Raw genomic sequence first — 5694 nt, 5'->3', positions numbered from 1 at the left:
CCTTGGTATCTGTATATTTTCTTACCCTGTTTATTTTTGGCTCAATAACATCAGATCTCAGTTTTACTCTGAGTATTGGTATTTTACACGTCTGTTATATGTTGGCATTCCATATGTTGTTTATTACAGGAAAAAGCTAAATGATTCAAAATAAATTTGGTTCAATATTAAAATTTATTTAAATGTTAAGTCAAATGTAGAGGTCAAACTAACAAAATAGTGGCTGTTCAACATTTTCAATCAATATATGATTGCCTAGAGGAACACAGATCATTGTTTTTCAATTATTTCCTAAGAACCATTTATTTTATAAATAGGTCTCCTAAGTTTCTCTGATTGTTCAAAGATGTATAAAGTCACAGCTGCTTTTATTGAGTGCCCACTCTGTGCCACGTACTGTTCTAAGTGTTTTACATGTATTTATCATTTAATCTAACAATTCTATGCAGTAGGCATTATTGCTAAAATAGTTCCCATTTTACCATGTGGGAAAACTGAGGCACAGGACTATAGAGGTAAATTGTTCAAGTTATGCAATTAGTAAGTCATGAAGCGAGGATTTGTACCCAGGCCCTCTTTCTTTCCTCAGGGCCTTCCTTACTCTTAGCCTCTGGGTTTTGACAGTAGGTATTTAAATGAATATTTTCCTTTTTCCCTTTAACACTTGCTCCTATTCACTATAACACTGCCTTTAATTTTTAGGGATATATTTGATAATTATGTTATAGAACATTATCATTTGCATGTTAATATAATGACTCTTTGTACTATATAATTATCCTTTACAATATTGCTTTATGTTGCAAATATATGTTGTGATTAGGTCCCCAGTTCATTATCTAGTTATTTATTCCAGTTCTCTAATAATTAACAAATGTGAAATATGATCATCTTCGTTCTGCTTTCTTTTCTGACTCCAAGACTAGAAGATTCATACAGACCATTCTGTAAGACCTGTGACACCTTGTTCTCCAAATAAGTCAAAGGTTTTTTCCCAACAATTTTGAGATTTCCTGAGAAACCACATGGCACTGAATTCCAGCCTTGTAACTCATGTCAGACTCTGTGGTTACCTTTTAACTTATCAAATTCTTGTCACCCTGATCAACAGAACCTATGGTGAGAAAACTTTCTCCCTGGGTTGTTTTCCTGGTAGCTTGAAAACTGAAAGAAAAGGCAAGGTCAAAATGTGCTTGAAGAAACATTTGCTTCACATTTAACTCCAGAGTACTAAATAAATTCCCAAGGATTCTACTAGCCCACGTGAGGTCAGGCCTGTTGTGAAAGGAAAGGATGACAATTGACCCTTTCTTAGAGCAAAACCTCCTGCCTTCCATCCCACCAGTCAACTACAGAGTCAAGATCCTGAGAGCTGACAGCTTCCACTGGAGATAAATTCCAGCCTGCCCCAAATGAGCCATGTACTTACGAAAAGAATCAGCAGAGACCTCTGGGACCAGCTATTCCAGCAGTTCCCAAATGCTCCTCCAGCCAAGATTCCATTTCTCTCCTCCCCCTCATCTCAGCCATGGACCACGGGATTTGGAAAATTTTTTCAACTGAACTGAATATGTCAAATATAACAAACTATATTGTTGTTCATATTTGTTCATCTAAGATAAATATAAATGTATGCAGTGGAGCTTCTGAGCCAAGGTCCTTATCCCATGATGACTTGAAATAATTTTTAACCTAAAGTAAGGAAACTTGAGATTATCCATGAGATCTTATAAGGAAATTCAGGCCTCCTGGTGTTTACCACAGTCTGTGTTCTTACTCTGACTGTCTAGAAAGAGGAGGCAGAGTAAACCTACCCCATATACACCATAGCCCAGGCCCCGTGCCTGGTCTGTACTGTGAATGGGAGGACATGGAGAAGGCAAAAAGAAGATAGAAAAAAATAAATAAATAAAAATTCAGAATTGCTTTTAGAATCTCATTATTGTTTTCAAGAATGTTTAAGTGTTTAGATTTGAAAAATAATGATGTATCTAATTTTATTTAGCTGAGGGCCATAGAGACATAGTGACCAGCCCAAAATTAGACTACAAGGCAAACCAGAAACTATACATACCAAAGACCCCAATTCTAGCAAGCTCAATGAGATACAAGCCAAACCACTGGAGAGAATATTTGCTCAAAGCTGAGATCAACTGCTCAGCCAAAATCTGATACCAGCATCAATTCCATATCAGAAAATGAGAAACAGCATCTAAAACAAATTTGCAGGAGTTAGAATTGGCGAGTATCATATGACACTCTGCAAAGAGGAATGAAAATTGAGAAGTATGAGAAAAGCCTGGACTTGGCTATAAACGTTCATGTAGAGCGTGTTAGATAGGGATTCAGCTGACGAAGACTAATGCAAGAAGTGAGAAATATTCAGAGTGAGTGTTCATGTCTTTACAGAGGAGGAGGAACCCCAGAGAAAACAAATTACATCAGTTAAGGCTAACAGGATAAAGATAAGAGAAGTAAAAGAGCCAAGGACGATAAGGTAAGCCCAAAGGGTTAAAGAGTATTAGTAGGGCAAATATATCAGAAGGGAAAGGATGATGAGAGAGAAATCAGGGCTTCTAATAAATGAGGAAGGCCACAAAATTAATCACAACGCTGAAATTTGCTGAGATGCTGAACTCATTTTTAAAGTCAGCCTTCCCGGTAAAAAAAAAAAAAAAAAAGAAAAAACTGAAAAAGGTAAGAGAGAAGGAAATATGATGAACTTAAAAGGAATGAGGGTCTTAGGAAAAATGTCACTGACATAAAACAGAACAGGGTTATCCATGTGGGTGAGAATGCATGAAATCGGCCCACCCCATTTCTCTGTAATGGTGGTGATAACTACAAGAGAATATAAACCAATTAAAAAACAAATATGAATACTAGATTTAGTCAAGCACCTGGTTTCTACTAGTTTCTGAATTAAACTATTTAATTGAATTAAATTTTGTTTTAATAGATTCTAGACCTAGAACCTAGAGCAAACCTCTAACCATCTTTTGGTCCAATGCCTTAAATTTTAGCCAAGTAAATCATCACTCCCACTTTATAGATGAAGTAACAGAAATCACAAAGATAGTAGGTGCTAGAATTGAGACACAAATCCAAGAGCTCTGCATTCTCAGAGCTTTTCAAACTGACTGCTATTAATAAGAACTAATACTTATCCAGCCCCTACCATGGGCTAAATACTGACTACATTGTAACATATTGAATCCTCTAAACAATCTTGTGACATATGCATCTTATTTCTCTACAGATGAGAAAACTGAGAATGAACTTTGCGGTTACTATTTGTATTATCAATATGTTGTCTGGAAGTCTAATACTGATGCCTCTTGTTTTAAGATATCTTGCTAAATGAAAAATGACCTTTAAAAAAATAGTAGTCTGCTGGGCGTAGTGGCTCACGCCTGTAATCCTAGCACTCTGGGATGCTGAGGCGGGCGGATCGCTCAAGGTCGGGAGTTCAAAACCAGCCTGGGCGAGACCCCATCTCTACTAAAAATAGAAAGAAATTAATTGGCTAACTAAAAAATATACATAAAATATTAGCCGGGCATGGTGGCGCATGCCTGTAGACCCAGCCACTCGGGAGGCTGAGGTAGAAGGATTGCTTAAGCCCAGGAGTTTGAGGTTGCTTTGAGGTAGGCTAATGCCACGGCACTCTAGCCAGGGCAACACAAAGAGACCCTGTCTCAAAAAAAAAAATAATAATAATAGTCGTTCACCTTATGAAATGTTCACATAAAAGCAATTATCATAGCATTCCTTAATTCTATGTCCTGAATTAATTTAAATATCTTAATTAATATCTTCATACATATTTTAGTACCTTGCCATTTTATTATTTAAAATGCTAAGAAATAAAGGGACATAATGCTTCCCCATACAACATTTCAAATATGGATCAATAAGCCTAAATGTGATTATGCTCAACTTTTCAGAAATACATCTATTTCAGACAAAGTAAGGCTCCTCTATGGAAAGTAAAATCAGACAGAATATGGCATTCTGGTTCTATAGTCTCTGGGGAGTTTCACCTTTGCTTCCCACACAAAATAGGAGACCCAGCGGGGAAAGGAACCAGAGATGTTACCTCCACTCTGTGTGGAGCAGGAAGTTTGCCAAGGGATTCTCTGCTACTGTCACAGCTATGCAGGATTCTCTGCTTCTCTCACAGCTATGGCAAACAGGGGTCACCTTGAAGCGTGGCAGCCACCACATTCCACCGATTAATCCATTGGCCACCTAGCTGTCAATCTGCCAACCACCATTTCTTTTTCCAGCTCAGAGAAACAAGAAAGTATACTTTTTGGAACTACAAAGAAAGATTCTAAGTGCGGGACAAAAAGAATTGTTTATTTCTTGCCCATATTCCCAATTGCAAAGGGAAAAAATGGTCTGACAATTTCTTTAAATCTTTCTTACCCACTGGTAAGTTTCTAGACTCATCTTGGCCAGAAAGCACATACATTAAATTATTCATATAGATTGCTTCATATCTCTTTTTTTTTTTTTTTTTTTTTTTTTTTTTTTTGAGACAGAGTCTCGCTTTGTTGCCCAGGCTAGAGTGAGTGCCGTGGCGTCAGCCTAGCTCACAGCAACCTCAAACTCCTGGGCTCGAGTGATCCTTCTGCCTCAGCCTCCCGGGTAGCTGGGACTACAGGCATGCGCCACCATGCCCGGCTAATTTTTTATATATATATCAGTTGGCCAATTAATTTCTTTCTATTTTTATAGTAGAGACGGGGTCTCGCTCTTGCTCAGGCTGGTTTTGAACTCCTGACCTTGAGCAATCCGCCCGCCTCGGCCTCCCAAGAGCTAGGATTACAGGCGTGAGCCACAGCGCCCGGCCTGCTTCATATCTCTTAATTAGCTTATTCTGAAGCAGCCAACCTAGGCTGTAAGAGGGCAGGCTCTGGAGTTGAATGGGTCCTGGTCCAAAGGCCAATTCTGCCATTTACTCATTCAGGTCTTCTTTTAAGCTCCAATGTCCTCACATGTAAAGTAAAAATAATAAAGCTACCCAGTTCATTATCGTCATAATAATTAAATGACATAAAATACATAAAATCCTTAGACAATACAGTCACAGGGACCTTAAGCATACTTGGCAAAGGACAAATGCTTAATATACAATAGAAATTATTATAATTAATTATTTTAAAATTTATTTAGCAGTCCACACCAATCCACAGTCAAAGCATGCTTTCCTCTCAAGAATAATTTAAATTATCATATTTTTTATTCTCACTTAAATAAAATTCTTATTTTCTTTGGTAAAGCAGGCAAATACATATCACATCTCTTTTGCATATTTTTAGAAGAAAATATTACAAATGCATTTAATATAGAGAAAAATATAAAGTATATTGCAAGTATAAACCAGGACATCGCTAAACATCCTTTCCTTTATCTGGGCAATCAACTGAACTAAAGCTCCATCCTCAATGTTCCCCTGAGAACAAGAATTTCTAATGTAGACTTGAGGAGAAAATAGTTGCCTAAGAAATGCCTCTCTTGGTATATTGTACTGACTTGGGGAGATATAGAAGACAAACAAGGGGCTAAACCTAATTGGTGGGTAGATCATGTCTGGTTTGGGGTTTAAGCTTCATAACAATCAAGGAATGTTTATCAAACCTTCTGAGAAATGGGTGCAGATTGCAGGAAATTCAGCACAAACTGAGG

At 37.5% G+C, this 5694-nt stretch overlaps 1 non-coding gene across 1 annotated transcript; it reads left to right on the top strand.

The window, feature by feature from the left end:
• Positions 1-1742: 1742 nt before the first annotated feature.
• LOC142871307 (small nucleolar RNA SNORA51) lies at positions 1743-1874 on the top strand. Its single transcript, XR_012919557.1, has one exon. It is a non-coding gene; the product is annotated as a small nucleolar RNA SNORA51 (small nucleolar RNA).
• Positions 1875-5694: the final 3820 nt, after the last annotated feature.

Source organism: Microcebus murinus, chromosome 5 (genome assembly GCF_040939455.1).
Source record: "Microcebus murinus isolate Inina chromosome 5, M.murinus_Inina_mat1.0, whole genome shotgun sequence".
In the NCBI taxonomy this organism is placed as follows: Eukaryota; Metazoa; Chordata; class Mammalia; order Primates; family Cheirogaleidae; genus Microcebus; species Microcebus murinus.
This window is presented reverse-complemented; position numbering and strand designations above follow the sequence as displayed.